Source organism: Ranitomeya imitator, chromosome 2, assembly GCF_032444005.1.
Source record: "Ranitomeya imitator isolate aRanImi1 chromosome 2, aRanImi1.pri, whole genome shotgun sequence".
Classification (NCBI taxonomy): domain Eukaryota; kingdom Metazoa; phylum Chordata; class Amphibia; order Anura; family Dendrobatidae; genus Ranitomeya; species Ranitomeya imitator.
The window spans coordinates 287,267,027-287,289,155 of NC_091283.1; the positions used below are offsets into that span (position 1 = coordinate 287,267,027).

Here is a 22,129-nt window from a genome sequence, read left to right on the forward strand (position 1 = left end):
GGTAGACACTTTTGGCCGGGCCCTACTGTACTGTAACCTATTAAATATTTGTTAAAATATGCAATACAATTTAGGTATATTTTTATTTATTTTTCAATTTTTAAAATGACCAATAATATCACATACAAGGAACAAATACCGCTACACCATGACCAGATGACATATTACCACCACAGTGATCGGATAATATCACATACAAGGAACAAATACCGCAACACCATGACCAGATGACATATTACCACCACAATGATCGAATAATATCACATACAAGGAACAAATACCGCTACACCATGACCAGATGACATATTACCACCACAGTGATCGAATAATATCACATACAAGGAACAAATACCGCAACACCATGTCCAGACCACATATTACCACCACATAGTGACTGAATACTACAATTCTGATCAGTAATTAAAAAAAAGCACCATACTATCACCATAAGTGCCATTATACACAGGAGATCTGTACTTAGTATGCAGTGTCTGTGTACAGATAATACAGTGATCACTAGTGAAATTATACACAGGAGCTCTGTATACAGTATACAGTGTATAGTGTCAGTGTATAGGTAACACACTGACTCACCAGTGACGTCTCTAGGTGAAGTCCTTCATCTTTCATCCAGCACAGACCGCCATCATTTAATCCAGCCAGGACTTCTCTCTGCAAGAAATAACACAGTTATCTCGAGCTCCGCTTGTAGAATACATTACTTAAATTTTTCCCACCTTCTACATTACACCACATGAAGAAAAAGAGGCGACATAGTGTCACTCTACACAGTAACAGGACCGCCCCCCCATTTAAAACCGTGTCCTCAAAAAATAAAATAAATACATCACTGCAGTAATAATATCCCTAAATTAGCCCCTATGGTAATAATATTCCCCATCCTGGCCACCGTGTGTCTCATTCCTGGCGTCAGCCACATGTTCTCCCATCCTGCCCCCATGAGTATCCATTCTGCCCCATATGATCTCCCCATCCTGCCCCATATGATCGCCCCATGTGATCTTTCCATCCTGCCCCATCTTTCTCCATCATATCCATCCTGCCCCATGATCCTGCACGATCTGTCTCCAATCATGCCCCATGTCTCCATTCTGCCCCCTATGTCTCCAACCATGCCATGTCTGAAATCCAGCCACTTGTCTCCAATCATGCCCCCTGTGTCTCCATTCTGCCCCATCTGTCTCCAATCCTCCCCCATCTGTCTCCAGTCATGCCCCCATGTCTTTCATCCTGCCCCATGTCTCCAATCATGCCCTGTATCTCCATTCTGCCCCGTGTCTCGCATTCTGCCCCAATTTCCAGCATTCTGCCCCAATGTCCAGCATTCTGCCCCCGGGTCTCACAGTCTGCCCCTGTGTCGAGCATTCTGCCCCTGTCACTGTGTCCAGCATTCTGCCCCTGTCACTGTGTCCAGCATTCTGCTCCACTGTGTCCAGCATTTCTGCCCCACTGTGTCCAGCATTTCTGCCCCAGTGTCCAGCATTTCTGCCCCACTCTGTCCAGCATTTCTGCCCCACTGTGTCCAGCATTTCTGCCCCACTGTGTCCAGCATTTCTGCCCCACTGTGTCCAGCATTTCTGCCCCACTGTGTCCAGCATTTCTGCCCCACTGAGTCCAGCATTTCTGCCCCACTGAGTCCAGCATTTCTGCCCCACTGAGTCCAGCATTTCTGCCCCACTGTGTCCATAGCATTCTGCCCCACTGTGTCCATAGCATTCTGCCCCCAGTGTGTCCAGCATTTCTGCCCCACTGTGTCCAGCATTTCTGCCCCACTGTGTCCAGCATTTCTGCCCCACTGTGTCCAGCATTTCTGCCCCAGTGTCCAGCATTTCTGCCCCACTGTGTCCAGCATTCTGCCCCACTGTGTCCATAGCATTCTGCCCCACTGTGTCCATAGCATTCTACCCCACTGTGTCCATAGCATTCTGCCCCACTGTGTCCATAGCATTCTGCCCCACTGTGTCCATAGCATTCTGCCCTACTGTGTCCATAGCATTCTGCCCCCAGTGTGTCCAGCATTTCTGCCCCACTGTCCACTGAGTCCAGCATTTCTGCCCCACTGTGTCCAGCATTTCGGCCCCACTGTGTCCAGCATTTCTGCCCCACTGAGTCCAGCATTTCTGCCCACTGTATCCAGCATTTCTGCCCCACTGAGTCCAGCATTTCTGCCCCACTGTCCACTGAGTCCAGCATTTCTGCCCCACTGAGTCCAGCATTTCTGCCCCACTGTGTCCAGCATTTCTGCCCCACTGTGTCCAGCATTTCTGCCCCACTGAGTCCAGCATTTCTGCCCCACTGTGTCCAGCATTTCTGCCCCACTGTCCACTGAGTCCAGCATTTCTGCCCCACTGTGCACTGAGTCCAGCATTTCTGCCCCACTGTGTCCAGCATTTCTGCCCCACTGTCCACTGAGTCCAGCATTTCTGCCCCACTGTGTCCAGCATTTCTGCCCCACTGTGTCCAGCATGTCTGCCCCACTGTGTCCAGCATTTCTGCCCCACTGTGTCCAGCATTTCTGCCCCACTGTGTCCAGCATTTCTGCACCACTGTGTCCAGCATTTCTGCCCCACTGTCCACTGAGTCCAGCATTTCTGCCCCACTGAGTCCAGCATTTCTGCCCCACTGTGTCCAGCATTTCTGCCCCACTGTGTCCAGCATTTCTGCCCCACTGTGTCCAGCATTTCTGCCCCACTGTGTCCAGCATTTCTGCCCCACCGAGTCCAGCATTTCTGCCCCACTGAGTCCAGCATTTCTGCCCCACTGAGTCCAGCATTTCTGCCCCACTGAGTCCAGCATTTCTGCCCCACTGTGTCCATAGAATTCTGCCCCACTGTGTCCATAGCATTCTGCCCCCAGTGTGTCCAGCATTTCTGCCCCACTGTGTCCAGCATTTCTGCCCCACTGTGTCCAGCATTTCTGCCCCACTGTCCACTGAGTCCAGCATTTCTGCCCCACTGTGTCCAGCATTTCTGCCCCACTGTGTCCAGCATTTCTGCCCCACTGTGTCCAGCATTTCTGCCCCACTGTGTCCAGCATTTCTGCCCCACTGTGTCCAGCATTTCTGCCCCACTGTGTCCAGCATTTCTGCCCCACTGTGTCCAGCATTTCTGCCCCACTGTGTCCAGCATTTGTGCCCCACTGTCCACTGAGTCCAGCATTTCTGCCCCACTGTGTCCAGCATTTCTGCCCCACTGTGTCCAGCATTTCTGCCCCACTGTGTCCAGCATTTCTGCCCCACTGAGTCCAGCATTTCTGCCCCACTGTGTCCATAGCATTCTGCCCCACTGTGTCCATAGCATTCTGCCCCCAATGTGTCCAGCATTTCTGCCCCACTGTGTCCAGCATTTCTGCCCCACTGTGTCCAGCATTTCTGCCCCACTGTGTCCAGCATTTCTGCCCCAGTGTCCAGCATTTCTGCCCCACTGTGTCCAGCATTCTGCCCCACTGTGTCCATAGCATTCTGCCCCACTGTGTCCATAGCATTCTGCCCCACTGTGTCCATAGCATTCTGCCCCACTGTGTCCATAGCATTCTGCCCCCACTGTGTCCAGCATTTCTGCCCCACTGTGTCCAGCATTTCTGCCCCACTGTGTCCAGCATTTCTGCCCCACTGTTTCCAGCATTTCTGCCCCACTGTGTCCAGCATTTCTGCCCCACTGTGTCCAGCATTTCTGCCCCACTGTGTCCAGCATTTCTGCCCCACTGTGTCCAGCATTTCTGCCCCACTGAGTCCAGCATTTCTGCCCCACTTTGTCCAGCATTTCTGCCCCACTGTGTCCAGCATTTCTGCCCCACTGAGTCCAGCATTTCTGCCCCACTGAGTCCAGCATTTCTGCCCCACTGTGTCCAGCATTTCTGCCCCACTGTCCACTGAGTCCAGCATTTCTGCCCCACTGAGTCCAGCATTTCTGCCCCACTGAGTCCAGCATTTCTGCCCCACTGAGTCCAGCATTTCTGCCCCACTGTGTCCAGCATTTCTGTCCCAGTGTCCAGCATTTCTGCCCCACTGTGTCCAGCATTCTGCCCCACTGTGTCCATAGCATTCTGCCCCACTGTGTCCATAGCATTCTGCCCCACTGTGTCCATAGCATTCTGCCCCACTGTGTCCATAGCATTCTGCCCCACTGTGTCCATAGCATTCTGCCCCTACTGTGTCCAGCATTTCTGCCCCACTGTGTCCAGCATTTCTGCCCCACTGTGTCCAGCATTTCTGCCCCACTGTGTCCAGCATTTCTGCCCCACTGTGTCCAGCATTTCTGCCCCACTGTGTCCAGCATTTCTGCCCCACTGTGTCCAGCATTTCTGCCCCACTGTGTCCAGCATTTCTGCCCCACTGAGTCCAGCATTTCTGCCCCACTTTGTCCAGCATTTCTGCCCCACTGTGTCCAGCATTTCTGCCCCACTGAGTCCAGCATTTCTGCCCCACTGTGTCCAGCATTTCTGCCCCACTGTCCACTGAGTCCAGCATTTCTGCACCACTGAGTCCAGCATTTCTGCCCCACTGTGTCCAGCATTTCTGCCCCACTGAGTCCAGCATTTCTGCCCCACTGTGTCCAGCATTTCTGCCCCACTGTCCACTGAGTCCAGCATTTCTGCCCCACTGTGTCCAGCATTTCTGCCCCACTGTGTCCAGCATTTCTGCCCCAGTGTCCAGCATTCTGCCCCACTGTGTCCATAGCATTCTGCCCCACTGTGTCCATAGCATTCTGCCCCACTGTGTCCATAGCATTCTGCCCCACTGTGTCCATAGCATTCTGCCCCACTGTGTCCATAGCATTCTGCCCCCACTGTGTCCAGCATTTCTGCCCCACTGTGTCCAGCATTTCTGCCCCACTGTGTCCAGCATTTCTGCCCCACTGTGTCCAGCATTTCTGCCCCACTGTGTCCAGCATTTCTGCCCCACTGTGTCCAGCATTTCTGCCCCACTGAGTCCAGCATTTCTGCCCCACTTTGTCCAGCATTTCTGCCCCACTGTGTCCAGCATTTCTGCCCCACTGAGTCCAGCATTTCTGCCCCACTGTGTCCAGCATTTCTGCCCCACTGTCCACTGAGTCCAGCATTTCTGCCCCACTGAGTCCAGCATTTCTGCCCCACTGTGTCCAGCATTTCTGCCCCACTGTCCACTGAGTCCAGCATTTCTGCCCCACTGTGTCCAGCATTTCTGCCCCACTGTGTCCAGCATTTCTGCCCCACTGTGTCCAGCATTTCTGCCCCACTGTGTCCAGCATTTCTGCCCCACTGTGTCCAGCATTTCTGCCCCACTGAGTCCAGCATTTCTGCCCCACTGTGTCCAGCATTTCTGCCCCACTGTCCACTGAGTCCAGCATTTCTGCCCCACTGAGTCCAGCATTTCTGCCCCACTGTGTCCAGCATTTCTGCCCCACTGTCCACTGAGTCCAGCATTTCTGCCCCACTGTGTCCAGCATTTCTGCCCCACTGTGTCCAGCATTTCTGCCCCACTGTGTCCAGCATTTCTGCCCCACTGTGTCCAGCATTTCTGCCCCACTGTGTCCAGCATTTCTGCCCCACTGTGTCCAGCATTTCTGCCCCACTGAGTCCAGCATTTCTGCCCCACTGAGTCCAGCATTTCTGCCCCACTGTGTCCATAGCATTCTGCCCCACTGTGTCCATAGCATTCTGCCCCCAGTGTGTCCAGCATTTCTGCCCCACTGTGTCCAGCATTTCTGCCCCACTGTCCAGCATTTCTGCCCCACTGTGTCCAGCATTTCTGCCCCAGTGTCCAGCATTTCTGCCCCACTGTGTCCAGCATTCTGCCCCACTGTGTCCATAGCATTCTGCCCCACTGTGTCCATAGCATTCTGCCCCACTGTGTCCATAGCATTCTGCCCCACTGTGTCCATAGCATTCTGCCCCCACTGTGTCCAGCATTTCTGCCCCACTGTGTCCAGCATTTCTGCCCCACTGTGTCCAGCATTTCTGCCCCACTGTTTCCAGCATTTCTGCCCCACTGTGTCCAGCATTTCTGCCCCACTGTGTCCAGCATTTCTGCCCCACTGTGTCCAGCATTTCTGCCCCACTGTGTCCAGCATTTCTGCCCCACTGAGTCCAGCATTTCTGCCCCACTTTGTCCAGCATTTCTGCCCCACTGTGTCCAGCATTTCTGCCCCACTGAGTCCAGCATTTCTGCCCCACTGAGTCCAGCATTTCTGCCCCACTGTGTCCAGCATTTCTGCCCCATTGTCCACTGAGTCCAGCATTTCTGCCCCACTGAGTCCAGCATTTCTGCCCCACTGAGTCCAGCATTTCTGCCCCACTGAGTCCAGCATTTCTGCCCCACTGTGTCCATAGCATTCTGCCCCACTGTGTCCATAGCATTCTGCCCCCAGTGTGTCCAGCATTTCTGCCCCACTGTGTCCAGCATTTCTGCCCCACTGTGTCCAGCATTTCTGCCCCACTGTGTCCAGCATTTCTGTCCCAGTGTCCAGCATTTCTGCCCCACTGTGTCCAGCATTCTGCCCCACTGTGTCCATAGCATTCTGCCCCACTGTGTCCATAGCATTCTGCCCCACTGTGTCCATAGCATTCTGCCCCACTGTGTCCATAGCATTCTGCCCCACTGTGTCCATAGCATTCTGCCCCTACTGTGTCCAGCATTTCTGCCCCACTGTGTCCAGCATTTCTGCCCCACTGTGTCCAGCATTTCTGCCCCACTGTGTCCAGCATTTCTGCCCCACTGTGTCCAGCATTTCTGCCCCACTGTGTCCAGCATTTCTGCCCCACTGTGTCCAGCATTTCTGCCCCACTGTGTCCAGCATTTCTGCCCCACTGAGTCCAGCATTTCTGCCCCACTTTGTCCAGCATTTCTGCCCCACTGTGTCCAGCATTTCTGCCCCACTGAGTCCAGCATTTCTGCCCCACTGTGTCCAGCATTTCTGCCCCACTGTCCACTGAGTCCAGCATTTCTGCACCACTGAGTCCAGCATTTCTGCCCCACTGTGTCCAGCATTTCTGCCCCACTGAGTCCAGCATTTCTGCCCCACTGTGTCCAGCATTTCTGCCCCACTGTCCACTGAGTCCAGCATTTCTGCCCCACTGTGTCCAGCATTTCTGCCCCACTGTGTCCAGCATTTCTGCCCCAGTGTCCAGCATTCTGCCCCACTGTGTCCATAGCATTCTGCCCCACTGTGTCCATAGCATTCTGCCCCACTGTGTCCATAGCATTCTGCCCCACTGTGTCCATAGCATTCTGCCCCACTGTGTCCATAGCATTCTGCCCCCACTGTGTCCAGCATTTCTGCCCCACTGTGTCCAGCATTTCTGCCCCACTGTGTCCAGCATTTCTGCCCCACTGTGTCCAGCATTTCTGCCCCACTGTGTCCAGCATTTCTGCCCCACTGTGTCCAGCATTTCTGCCCCACTGAGTCCAGCATTTCTGCCCCACTTTGTCCAGCATTTCTGCCCCACTGTGTCCAGCATTTCTGCCCCACTGAGTCCAGCATTTCTGCCCCACTGTGTCCAGCATTTCTGCCCCACTGTCCACTGAGTCCAGCATTTCTGCCCCACTGAGTCCAGCATTTCTGCCCCACTGTGTCCAGCATTTCTGCCCCACTGTCCACTGAGTCCAGCATTTCTGCCTCACTGTGTCCAGCATTTCTGCCCCACTGTGTCCAGCATTTCTGCCCCACTGTGTCCAGCATTTCTGCCCCACTGTGTCCAGCATTTCTGCCCCACTGTGTCCAGCATTTCTGCCCCACTGTGTCCAGCATTTCTGCCCCACTGTCCACTGAGTCCAGCATTTCTGCCCCACTGAGTCCAGCATTTCTGCCCCACTGTGTCCAGCATTTCTGCCCCACTGTGTCCAGCATTTCTGCCCCACTGTGTCCAGCAATTCTGCCCCAACGAGTCCAGCATTTCTGCCCCACTGAGTCCAGCATTTCTGCCCCACTGAGTGCAGCATTTCTGCCCCACTGTGTCCATAGCATTCTGCCCCACTGTGTCCATAGCATTCTGCCCCCAGTGTGTCCAGCATTTCTGCCCCACTGTGTCCAGCATTTCTGCCCCACTGTGTCCAGCATTTCTGCCCCACTGTCCACTGAGTTCAGCATTTCTGCCCCACTGTGTCCAGCATTTCTGCCCCACTGTGTCCAGCATTTCTGCCCCACTGTGTCCAGCATTTCTGCCCCACTGTGTCCAGCATTTCTGCCCCACTGTGTCCAGCATTTCTGCCCCACTGTGTCCAGCATTTCTGCCCCACTGTGTCCAGCATTTCTGCCCCACTGTCCACTGAGTCCAGCATTTCTGCCCCACTGTGTCCAGCATTTCTGCCCCACTGTGTCCAGCATTTCTGCCCCACTGAGTCCAGCATTTCTGCCCCACTGAGTCCAGCATTTCTGCCCCACTGTGTCCATAGCATTCTGCCCCACTGTGTCCAAAGCATTCTGCCCCCAGTGTGTCCAGCATTTCTGCCCCACTGTGTCCAGCATTTCTGCCCCACTGTGTCCAGCATTTCTGCCCCACTGTGTCCAGCATTTCTGCCCCAGTGTCCAGCATTTCTGCCCCACTGTGTCCAGCATTCTGCCCCACTGTGTCCATAGCATTCTGCCCCACTGTGTCCATAGCATTCTGCCCCACTGTGTCCATAGCATTCTGCCCCACTGTGTCCATAGCATTCTGCCCCACTGTGTCCATAGCATTCTGCCCCCACTGTGTCCAGCATTTCTGCCCCACTGTGTCCAGCATTTCTGCCCCACTGTGTCCAGCATTTCTGCCCCACTGTGTCCAGCATTTCTGCCCCACTGTGTCCAGCATTTCTGCCCCACTGTGTCCAGCATTTCTGCCCCACTGTGTCCAGCATTTCTGCCCCACTGTGTCCAGCATTTCTGCCCCACTGAGTCCAGCATTTCTGCCCCACTTTGTCCAGCATTTCTGCCCCACTGTGTCCAGCATTTCTGCCCCACTGAGTCCAGCATTTCTGCCCCACTGAGTCCAGCATTTCTGCCCCACTGTGTCCAGCATTTCTGCCCCACTGTCCACTGAGTCCAGCATTTCTGCCCCACTGAGTCCAGCATTTCTGCCCCACTGAGTCCAGCATTTCTGCCCCACTGTGTCCATAGCATTCTGCCCCACTGTGTCCATAGCATTCTGCCCCCAGTGTGTCCAGCATTTCTGCCCCACTGTGTCCAGCATTTCTGCCCCACTGTGTCCAGCATTTCTGCCCCACTGTGTCCAGCATTTCTGCCCCAGTGTCCAGCATTTCTGCCCCACTGTGTCCAGCATTCTGCCCCACTGTGTCCATAGCATTCTGCCCCACTGTGTCCATAGCATTCTGCCCCACTGTGTCCATAGCATTCTGCCCCACTGTGTCCATAGCATTCTGCCCCACTGTGTCCATAGCATTCTGCCCCTACTGTGTCCAGCATTTCTGCCCCACTGTGTCCAGCATTTCTGCCCCACTGTGTCCAGCATTTCTGCCCCACTGTGTCCAGCATTTCTGCCCCACTGTGTCCAGCATTTCTGCCCCACTGTGTCCAGCATTTCTGCCCCACTGTGTCCAGCATTTCTGCCCCACTGTGTCCAGCATTTCTGCCCCACTGAGTCCAGCATTTCTGCCCCACTTTGTCCAGCATTTCTGCCCCACTGTGTCCAGCATTTCTGCCCCACTGAGTCCAGCATTTCTGCCCCACTGTGTCCAGCATTTCTGCCCCACTGTCCACTGAGTCCAGCATTTCTGCACCACTGAGTCCAGCATTTCTGCCCCACTGTGTCCAGCATTTCTGCCCCACTGAGTCCAGCATTTCTGCCCCACTGTGTCCAGCATTTCTGCCCCACTGTCCACTGAGTCCAGCATTTCTGCCCCACTGTGTCCAGCATTTCTGCCCCACTGTGTCCAGCATTTCTGCCCCAGTGTCCAGCATTCTGCCCCACTGTGTCCATAGCATTCTGCCCCACTGTGTCCATAGCATTCTGCCCCACTGTGTCCATAGCATTCTGCCCCACTGTGTCCATAGCATTCTGCCCCACTGTGTCCATAGCATTCTGCCCCCACTGTGTCCAGCATTTCTGCCCCACTGTGTCCAGCATTTCTGCCCCACTGTGTCCAGCATTTCTGCCCCACTGTGTCCAGCATTTCTGCCCCACTGTGTCCAGCATTTCTGCCCCACTGTGTCCAGCATTTCTGCCCCACTGTGTCCAGCATTTCTGCCCCACTGAGTCCAGCATTTCTGCCCCACTTTGTCCAGCATTTCTGCCCCACTGTGTCCAGCATTTCTGCCCCACTGAGTCCAGCATTTCTGCCCCACTGTGTCCAGCATTTCTGCCCCACTGTCCACTGAGTCCAGCATTTCTGCACCACTGAGTCCAGCATTTCTGCCCCACTGTGTCCAGCATTTCTGCCCCACTGAGTCCAGCATTTCTGCCCCACTGTGTCCAGCATTTCTGCCCCACTGTCCACTGAGTCCAGCATTTCTGCACCACTGAGTCCAGCATTTCTGCCCCACTGTGTCCAGCATTTCTGCCCCACTGAGTCCAGCATTTCTGCCCCACTGTGTCCAGCATTTCTACCCCACTGTCCACTGAGTCCAGCATTTCTGCCCCACTGTGTCCAGCATTTCTGCCCCACTGTGTCCAGCATTTCTGCCCCAGTGTCCAGCATTTCTGCCCCACTGTGTCCAGCATTCTGCCCCACTGTGTCCATAGCATTCTGCCCCACTGTGTCCATAGCATTCTGCCCCACTGTGTCCATAGCATTCTGCCCCACTGTGTCCATAGCATTCTGCCCCACTGTGTCCATAGCATTCTGCCCCCAGTGTCCAGCATTTCTGCCCCACTGTGTCCAGCATTTCTGCCCCACTGTGTCCAGCATTTCTGCCCCACTGTGTCCAGCATTTCTGCCCCACTGTGTCCAGCATTTCTGCCCCACTGTGTCCAGCATTTCTGCCCCACTGAGTCCAGCATTTCTGCCCCACTTTGTCCAGCATTTCTGCCCCACTGTGTCCAGCATTTCTGCCCCACTGAGTCCAGCATTTCTGCCCCACTGTGTCCAGCATTTCTGCCCCACTGTCCACTGAGTCCAGCATTTCTGCACCACTGAGTCCAGCATTTCTGCCCCACTGTGTCCAGCATTTCTGCCCCACTGAGTCCAGCATTTCGGCCCCACTGTGTCCAGCATTTCTGCCCCACTGTCCACTGAGTCCAGCATTTCTGCCCCACTGTGTCCAGCATTTCTGCCCCACTGTCCACTGAGTCCAGCATTTCTGCCCCACTGAGTCCAGCATTTCGGCCCCACTGTGTCCAGCATTTCTGCCCCACTGAGTCCAGCATTTCTGCCCCACTGTGTCCAGCATTTCTGCCCCACTGTCCACTGAGTCCAGCATTTCTGCCCCACTGTGTCCAGCATTTCTGCCCCACTGTCCACTGAGTCCAGCATTTCTGCCCCACTGTGTCCAGCATTTATGCCCCACTGTGTCCAGCATTTCTGCCCCACTGTCCACTGAGTCCAGCATTTCTGCCCCACTGTGTCCAGCATTTCTGCCCCACTGTCCACTGAGTCCAGCATTTCTGCCCCATTGAGTCCAGCATTTCGGCCCCACTGTGTCCAGCATTTCTGCCCCACTGAGTCCAGCATTTCTGCCCCACTGTCCACTGAGTCCAGCATTTCTGCCCCACTGTGTCCAGCATTTCTGCCCCACTGTCCACTGAGTCCAGCATTTCTGCCCCACTGTGTCCAGCATTTCTGCCCCACTGTCCACTGAGTCCAGCATTTCTGCACCACTGAGTCCAGCATTTCTGCCCCACTGTGTCCAGCATTTCTGCCCCACTGAGTCCAGCATTTCTGCCCCACTGTGTCCAGCATTTCTGCCCCACTGTCCACTGAGTCCAGCATTTCTGCACCACTGAGTCCAGCATTTCTGCCCCACTGTGTCCAGCATTTCTGCCCCACTGAGTCCAGCATTTCTGCCCCACTGTGTCCAGCATTTCTACCCCACTGTCCACTGAGTCCAGCATTTCTGCCCCACTGTGTCCAGCATTTCTGCCCCACTGTGTCCAGCATTTCTGCCCCAGTGTCCAGCATTTCTGCCCCACTGTGTCCAGCATTCTGCCCCACTGTCCACTGAGTCCAGCATTTCTGCCCCACTGTGTCCAGCATTTATGCCCCACTGTGTCCAGCATTTCTGCCCCACTGTCCACTGAGTCCAGCATTTCTGCCCCACTGTGTCCAGCATTTCTGCCCCACTGTCCACTGAGTCCAGCATTTCGGCCCCACTGTGTCCAGCATTTCTGCCCCACTGAGTCCAGCATTTCGGCCCCACTGTGTCCAGCATTTCTGCCCCACTGTCCACTGAGTCCAGCATTTCTGCCCCACTGTGTCCAGCATTTCTGCCCCACTGTCCACTGAGTCCAGCATTTCTGCCCCACTGTGTCCAGCATTTCGGCCCCACTGTGTCCAGCATTTCTGCCCCACTGTGTCCAGCATTTCTGCCCCACTGTCCACTAAGTCCAGCATTTCTGCCCCACTGAGTCCAGCATTTCGGCCCCACTGTGTCCAGCATTTCTGCCCCACTGAGTCCAGCATTTCTGCCCCACTGTGTCCAGCATTTCTGCCCCACTGTCCACTGAGTCCAGCATTTCTGCCCCACTGTGTCCAGCATTTCTGCCCCACTGTCCACTGAGTCCAGCATTTCTGCCCCACTGTGTCCAGCATTTCTGCCCCACTGTGTCCAGCATTTCTGCCCCACTGTGTCCAGCATTTCTGCCCCACTGTGTCCAGCATTTCTGCCCCACTGTCCACTGAGTCCAGCATTTCTGCCCCACTGAGTCCAGCATTTCGGCCCCCCCCGGGCCCCCCTGGATCGCAGCTCGCAAAGAAAAAAAAAAACAAGAGTTCTTACCTGGCCAAGCTCCTGCGCCGGGTGAAGCTCCCTCCAGGCTCCACACAGACGCACTCGCCGGGCCCGGCAGCTGACAATGACGTCAGACGCCGGCGACGCCGGCGAGTGCGCTCTGCGGCCCTATTCAGCCGCCAGCCTCAGACTGGCTGGCGGCTGTTAACTATTGACGTGCGGGCGCGGGCCCGCACGTCAATAGTGTGCCGCTGCCGCAGCGCCTGCAGGGGGGGCCCGGTGAGCAGATGAGACGGGGCCCGATGCGGGCCCCCTCTGCTCACCGGGCCCCATACGCCAGTCACGGCTGTAATGCCCTGATGGCGGCCCTGCCACCATCCCACCACACACAGTATTTTGTTCCCACAATAGTGGCTTCCCACAGATAAAGGATAATGTTTCCACAGGACTGGCATCCCCTCACACACAGTATAATGTCCCCACAGTACTGCCTTCCCCCCATTTTTTAATGTTCCCACAGTACTGCCCCCTACATGGACAATATGGTTCCATCCACCTCACTGACAACCTCCAACCACCATTAGTTAATTAATAAATACTCACTTAGCCTCATTCTTGGTTCAGATACTAGTGAACCCAGGATCTATGAGATATTTACCATACGATTTTAATTTGTAAAGCGCTGCGGAATATGTTGGCGCTATATAAATAAAAATTATTATTATTATTATTATTATACGATAGTTGGATAGGCAGGAGTGTATCATCCAAAACGGTAGCTCACTCAGTTGCTATGATGCCTATGAAGTGACAGGGCTCGGTGGGGTGTGGTATAGTCACCCTCTCCTTCCCTTCATCACAATTTCATTGATATCCACACTCCCATGACAGTGATACCGCTGAATAGATTAGTAAATAAGGGAGTCAAAAGCTCTTGATCCACCATTCAGCCTTCGCTTCTGAGTCTGAGACTCCATGCACTGCAGACACAATAATGTCACTACATCACACCTGTAGTATGGAGCCTCAGTACTCACACCGCACAGACCAGAGCAGCTCTCCTCAGGAACCGGGTTGGCTGAGTAGTGTGTGTTTTTTTTTTATCAAATATCAGGAATTGTGGAGGCATCATATTAAGAGAAGCTGTTGGGACTCTCATACTGAATGTGTGGCTGTTAGGGGCCATTATACTGGGGTTGTAGTGGACTGTAAATGCCTCCATACTGAGTGGGGTTTTTATTTTGTGTAGCAGGTTGTGGTGGCCATAATTAGAGATGAGTAGGGATGAACGAGTATAATTGTGGGTATTTGATACTCTGTGAGTAATTAAATACTCGCGGTACTCGGAACATAGAGAGTATTTCACTACTCGCCTCACTCTATTCGTATCTCCCGCCTAACATTTGTCAATCACAGTAATGCTGCAGCTTTCTTGGTTTTGGGTGGCATTACTATGATTGGCTGGCTGCCCATCGTCATACATGAGTCATAGCTTATGACTCGCCTCAACACCGCTGAAGTGGAGCCGACACACCAGCGGAGTATGAGAGTTTTTATTTTAATGAGGACAAACATGAGGAACGAGTTCACTGAGAAAAGAAAAAAAGATTTGAAGCAAAAACTGTACTTAATATCCCCTCTCCTGGCATATATGCTCCCCTCACCCCCATACTGATACACATGGCCCCTCATCCCTATCCTGATAAACATGGCCCCCTCATCCCTTTCCTGGTACGCATGTCTCCTCATCCCTATCCTGGTATGATTGGCTCCCATCTTGTCCTGGTATGCAGTGCCTCCATGGTGTCGTAGTATGCAGGGCCCCATCCCTATTCTTGTATAATTAGCCCCCACCCCTTTATGCACGGCCCCATAAGAAAACATATAAAAAAAAATTACACTTACCTACCCGGTGCTCCCTCGCAGCGTCCTGCTCCGATGCCAGCAGCTGCTTTATGTTTGTAAGCAGCACATGGCAGGGACGTGACCAGCAGAGCACAGCTGCCGGAGTACTCGCCGGGACTGTGCGCAGAGAGTGGTGAGTATTAATTTCTCTTCAGTAGTGCGCAGTGTCAGCCTAACTCTTCCTGCTGCTGCCGGCGGTCATGTGTGCCGCTATTTAAGAGAAATGAATATTCATTGGATTAATTTAATCATTTATCAGGAGACCATTTAATATTGAACTTTATTCAAGCAGGACTAGACGAAGAAAACCCTAAAATCATGTATCATGTTATCCGAAACAGTCAGAAAACCAACCACATATTGGCAGATCACAGACCTCAAACTATATACTTTGTAAGTTTATATGCCACTCCAGTGTCAGGAATAGACAGTATATGAAAATACAGTATATACCGCTCAGGGGACACTTAACTTTCAGAGATAATCTCCATATTCACACTAAATAATGGCACAGATCTCCCAGACATTATGTTTGCACACATCCCTAGTCTTTATAATGATACTGCACTCATTCCTTGACAGACCGCAACAGGGCCATTAGTTAGAAGCGGCTATTGATGTTTGGAGCAGGTAAGTTTCCCTGAGTGATACACATTGGGCCGTCTGAAAATGGACTGCTCCCGGCACATTATCCCCCGGAACACTGCGATCAAACATCATCGCAGTGTTCCGGCGGCATAGAGAAGCATTGCGATGTGATCACATTGTTCCGAGCGTCTCCTCCCTGCAGGCCCTGGATCCAAGATGGCCACGGGGCTCCTTCCGGGTCCTGCAGGGAGGTGGCTTGCAAGTGCCTGCTAGAAGCAGGCGCCAGCAAGCCTCCTGCACTGCCTGTGAGATCGCTGATCTGACACAGTGCTTTGCAAAGTGTCAGATCAGCGATCAGACACTATACAACCATGTCCCACCCTGGGACAAAGTAAAAAAGTTTAAAAAAATATTTACATGTGTAAAAAAAATAAATCATAAATAATGAAAAAAAAATATTGTTCCAATAAATACATTTCTTTATGTAAATAATAAAAAAAAACAATAAAAGTACACATATTTAGTATTGCGGCATCCATAACAACCCGACCTATAAAACTGTCCCACTAATTAACCCCTTCAGTGAACACCGAAAAAAAATAAATAAAACGAAGCAAAAAACGCTTTATTACCATACCGCCAAACAAAAAGTGGAATAACACGCGATCAAAAAGACATAAAAATAACCATGGTACCGCTGAAAACGTCATCTTGTCCCGCAAAAAAGGAGCCACCATACAGCACCATCAGCGAAAAAATAAAAAAGTTATAGTCCTCAGAATAAAGCGATGCAAAAATAATTATTTTTTCATATAAAATAGTTTTTATCGTATAAAAGCGCCAAAACATAAAAAAATATAAATGAGGTATTGCTGTAATCGTACTGACCCGAAGAATAAAACTGCTTTATCAATTTTACCAAAAGTAGAACGGTATAAACGCCCACCCCCCCAAAAGAAATTTATGAATAGCTGGTTTTTGGTTATTCTGCCTCACAAAAATCGGAAGATAAAGCAATCAAAAAATGTTATGCGCCTGAAAATAGTACCAATAAAAATGTCATCTCGTCTCGCAAAAAACAAGACCTTACAGGACTCTGTGGACCAAAATATGGAAAAACTATAGCTCTCAAAATGTGGAGACGCAAAAACTTTTTTGCAATAAAAAGCATCTTTCAGTGTGTGACGGCTGCCAATCATAAAAATCCACTAAAATACCCTCTATAAATAGTAAATCAAACCCCCATTCATCACGCTCTTAGTTAGGGAAAAATAATAAAATTAAAAAAATGTATTTATTTCCATTTTCTCATTAGGGTTAGGGCTAAAATTAGGGTTTGGATTACATTTACAGTTGGGATTAGGGTTGGGATTAGGGGTGTGTCAGGTTTAGGGGTGTGGTTAGGGTTATGGTTGGGATTAGGGGTGTGTCGGGGTTAGGGGTGTGGTTAGGGTTATGGTTGGGATTATGGGTGTGTTGGGTTTAGGGGTGTGGTTGGGATTAGGGTTAGGGGCGTGTTTGGATTAGGGGTGTGGTAAGAGGTGTGTTTTGGTTGGGGTTTCAGTTAGAATTGGGGGGTTTCCACTGTTTAGGCACATCAGGGGCTCTCCAAACGCGACATGGCATCCGATCTCAATTCCAGCCAATTCTGCGTTGAAAAAGTAAAACAGTGCTCCTTCCCTTCCGAGTTCTCCCGTGCGCCCAACAGGGGTTTACCCCAACATATGGGGTATCAGCGTACTCAGGACAAATTGGACAACAGCTTTTGGGGTCTCATTTCTCGTTACCCTTGGGAAAATAAAAAGTTTGGGGCTAAAAAATCTTTTTTGTGGGAAAAAAATGATTTTTTATTTTCACGGCTCTACGTTATAAACTGTAGTGAAACATTTGGGGGTGCAAAGTTCTCGCAACACATCTAGATAAGTTCCTTGGGGGGACTAGTTTCCAATATGGGGTCACTTGAGGGGGGTTTCTACTGTTTGCTACATCAGGGGCTCTGCAAACGCAATGTGACGCCTGCAGACCATTCCATCTAAGTCTGCATTCCAAACGGCGCTCCTTCCCTTCCGAGCTCTGCCATGCGCCCAAACGGTGGTTCCACCCCACATATGGGGTATCAGCATACTCAGGACAAATTGGACAACAGCCTTTGGGGACCAATTTCTCCTGTTACCCTTGGGAAAATACAAAACTGGGGGCTAAAACATAATTTTTGTGGGAAAAAAAAAGAATTTTTATTTTCACGGCTCTGCGTTATAAACTGTAGTGAAACACTTGGGGGTTCAAAGCTCTCAAAACACATCTAGATAAGATCATTAGGGGTCTACTTTCCAAAATGGTGTCATTTGTGGGGGGTTTCAATGTTTAGGCACATCAGGGGCTCTCCAAACGCGACATGGCATCCCATCTCAATTCCAGTCAATTTTGCATTGAAAAGTCAAACAGTGCTCCATCCCTTCCGAGCTCTGCTATGCGCCCAAACAGTGGTTTACCCCCACATATGGGGTATCAGCGTACTCAGGCCAAATTGTACAACAACTTTTTGGGGTCCAATTTCTCCTTTTACCCTTGGTAAAATAAAACAAATTGGATCTGAAGTAAATTTTTTGTTAAAAAAAGTTTAATGTTCATTTTTTTTAAAACATTCCAAAAATTCCAGTGAAACACCTGAAGGGTTAATAAATGTGGTTTTGAGCACCTAGAGGGGTGCAGTTTTTAGAATGGTGTCACACTTGGGTATTTTCTATCAGATAGACCCCTCAAAGTGACTTCAAATGTGATGTGGTCCCTAAAAAAATGATGTTGTGAAAATGAGAAATTGCTGGTCAACTTTTAACCCTTATAACTACATAAACAAAAATTTTGGTTCCAAGATTGTGCTGATGTAAAGTAGACATGTGGGAAATGTTACTTATTAAGTAATTTGTGTGACATATCGCTGTGATTTAAGGGCATAAAAATTCAAAGTTGGAAAATTGCGAAATTTTAAAAATTTTCACCAAATTTCCATTTTTTTCACAAATACACACAAGTCTTATCGAAGAAATTTTACCACTATCATGAAGTACAATATGTCGCGAGAAAACGATGTCAGAATCATCACAATCCGTTGAAGCATTCCAGAGTTATAACCTCATAAAAGGACAGTGGTCAAAATTGTAAAAATTGGCCCGGTCATTAACGTGCAAACCCCCCTTGGAGGTTAAGGGGTTAAATAGTCTCCTGATGAGTCACCTTTGGTGAGGACGATGAAACCCGTAGACATGAGAGGCTTGGAGAGTGAGTGTGTATATGTCACCTCACCCTATATACTGAACTGTGGAGTATATGCTTTTTCTATTAGTCACCTACTGACTAACCTTCATGGGGTAAATTATGGGTATAATTTTACATTTGGAATTAATAAAGTTTAGTTTTATCCTTTTGTCAGCACACATGAGAAATGACAAGAGACAACCCCTTTAAGAAGATTCAATTTTGGTTAAAACTATTTCAACATTATGAACATAAAAAAGGCTTCTCCCCTATGTGATGTCTCTTATGTTTATTAACAGTTGATTTCCAAGTAAAATATTTTCCACACTCTGAACATGAAAAAGGCTTCTCCCCTGTGTGGGTTCTATGGTGATTAACCAAATCTGATTTCTGGCTAAAACACTTCCCACATTCTGAACATGAAAAAGGCTTCTCTCCTGTGTGAGTTATTTGGTGTGTAACAAGATTCCCTTTACGGTTAAAACATTTCCCACATTCTGAACAGGAAAAAGGCTTCTCCCCCCTGTGAGTACTATGGTGACTAACCAACTCTGATTTCTTGTTAAAACATTTCCCACATTCTGAACAGGAAAAAGGCTTCTCTGCTGAGTGAGTTAATTGGTGTGTAACAAGATTCCCTTTACGGTTAAAACATTTCCCACATTCTGAACAAGAAAAAGGCTTCTCCCCCCTGTGAGTACTATGGTGCCTAGCCAAATCTGATTTCTGGCTAAAACATTTCCCACATTCTGAACAGGAAAAAGGCTTCTCCCCCCTGTGAGTACTATGGTGACTAACCAAACTTGATTTCTTGTTAAAACATTTCCCACATTCTGAACAGGAAAAAGGCTTCTCTGCTGAGTGAGTTAATTGGTGTGTAACAAGATTCCCTTTACGGTTAAAACATTTCCCACATTCTGAACAAGAAAAAGGCTTCTCCCCCCTGTGAGTACTATGGTGCCTAGCCAAATCTGATTTCTGGCTAAAACATTTCCCACATTCTGAACAGGAAAAAGGCTTCTCCCCCCTGTGAGTACTATGGTGACTAACCAAACTTGATTTCTTGTTAAAACATTTCCCACATTCTGAACAGGAAAAAGGCTTCTCTGCTGAGTGAGTTAATTGGTGTGTAACAAGATTCCCTTTACGGTTAAAACATTTCCCACATTCGGAACAAGAAAAAGGCTTCTCTCCCCTGTGAGTACTATGGTGCCTAGCCAAATCTGATTTCTGGCTAAAACATTTCCCACATTCTGAACAGGAAAAAGGCTTTTCGGCTGAGTGAGTTATTTGGTGTGTAACAAGATTCCCTTTACGGTTAAAACATTTCCCACATTCTGAACAGGAAAAAGGCTTCTCCCCCCTGTGAGTACTATGGTGACTAACCAAACCTGATTTCTGGTTAAAACATTTCCCACATTCTGAACAGGAAAAAGGCTTCTCCCCCTTGTGAGTACTATCGTGCCTAGCCAAATCTCATTTCTGGTTAAAACATTTCCCACATTCTGAACATTAATAAGGCTTCTCCCCCCTGTGAGTACTATGGTGACTAACCAAACCTGATTTCTGGTTAAAACATTTCCCACATTCTGAACAGGAAAAAGGCTTCTCCCCCCTGTGAGTACTATGGTGCCTAGCCAAATCTGATTTCTGGCTAAAACATTTCCCACATTCTGAACAGGAAAAAGGCTTCTCCCCCCTGTGAGTACTATGGTGACTAACCAAACCTGATTTCTTGTTAAAACATTTCCCACATTCTGAACAGGAAAAAGGCTTCTCTACTGAGTGAGTTAATTGGTGTGTAACAAGATTCCCTTTGCAGTTAAAACATTTCTCACATTCTGAACAAGAAAAAGGCTTCTCCCCCCTGTGAGTACTATGGTGCCTAGCTAAATCTGATTTCTGGCTAAAACATTTCCCACATTCTGAACAGGAAAAAGGCTTCTCCCCCCTGTGAGTACTATGGTGACTAACCAAACTTGATTTCTTGTTAAAACATTTCCCACATTCTGAACAGGAAAAAGGCTTCTCTGCTGAGTGAGTTAATTGGTGTGTAACAAGATTCCCTTTACGGTTAAAACATTTCCCACATTCGGAACAAGAAAAAGGCTTCTCCCCCCTGTGAGTACTATGGTGCCTAGCCAAATCTGATTTCTGGCTAAAACATTTCCCACATTCTGAACAGGAAAAAGGCTTTTCGGCTGAGTGAGTTATTTGGTGTGTAACAAGATTCCCTTTACGGTTAAAACATTTCCCACATTCTGAACAAGAAAAAGGCTTCTCCCCCCTGTGAGTATTATGGTGCCTAGCCAAATCTGATTTGAGGTTAAAACATTTCCAGCATTCTGAACATGAAAAAGGCTTCTCCCCTGTGTGAGTTCTCTGGTGAATAACAAGATGTGATTTCTTCACAAAACATTTCCAACATTCTGAACAGGAAAAAGGTTTCTCCCCTGTGTGAGTTCTATGGTGATTAACCAAATCTGATTTCTGGTAAAAACTTTTCCCACATTCTGAACAGGAAAATGACTTCTTTGCTTTAGGAGCAGTTTGTTTTCTAATGCCTCTTTTGTGATTTTGATTTTCTTTAGTAGTCAGTAATGAATCAGAAGATGGGACCTTTTTCATAGGATCAGATGACAGATCTTTGCTGTGAATGGATGATGATATATCTGGAGTAATGGCATTCATTTCAGTTGTATCTTGTAGGATCTCAAGATCATCAGATTTAAAAATTGAAGATGTCAGCTGTCCTTCTGATCTCCTGGTACAGTCATCTGCTAAGATAAAAAAAATATTTTTTTTAATATAAGATCCTTGAATTTTATATTTTTCAATATTTCTACTTAAACTGTCCATAAAAATGGCAAGCTATGTAAAAAAACTTTATTTTCCAAGACAATGACAGTTCACAGTCTAATAGAAAACCTTAAAGGGAATCTGTCACCCCCAAAATTGATGGTGAGGTAAGCCCACCATCATCAGGGGCTTATCTACAGCATTCTGTAATGCTGTAGATAAGCCCCTGATGTTACCTGAAAGAGGAGAAAAAGAGGTTAGATTATACTCACCCCGGGGCGTTCCCCGCTGCGGTCCGCTTCCGATGGGTGTCTCAAGTCCGGCCGGGGCCACCCATCTTCATTCCATGACCTCCTCTTCTGGTCTTCACGCCGTGGCTCCGGCGCAGGCGTACTTTGTCTGCCCTGTTGAGGGCAGAACAAACTACTGCAGTGTGCAGGCGCCAGTCCTCTCTGACCTTTCCTGGCACCTGCGTCCTGTAGTACTTTGTTCTGCCATCAACAGGGTAGACAAAGTACACCTGCGCCGGAGCCGCGCTGTGAAGACCAGAAGAGGACGTCATGGAATGAAGACAGGAGGCGCCGGACGGACCGGAGACACCCATCGGACACAGACCGCAGCGGGACCGCCCCTGGGTGAGTATAATCTAACCTCTTTTTCTCCTCTTTCAGGTAACATCTGGGGTTTATCTACAGCATTACAGATTGCTGTAGATAAGCCCCTGATGACGGTGAACTTACCTCACCATCGATTTTGGGGGT

General features: G+C 49.7%; 1 pseudogene; it reads right to left on the reverse strand.

Moving 5' to 3' along the window:
* Nucleotides 1–17,945: 17,945 nt before the first annotated feature.
* Nucleotides 17,946–22,129, reverse strand: part of LOC138663205 (zinc finger protein 585A-like) — a 49,876-nt pseudogene continuing 45,692 nt past the window's right edge.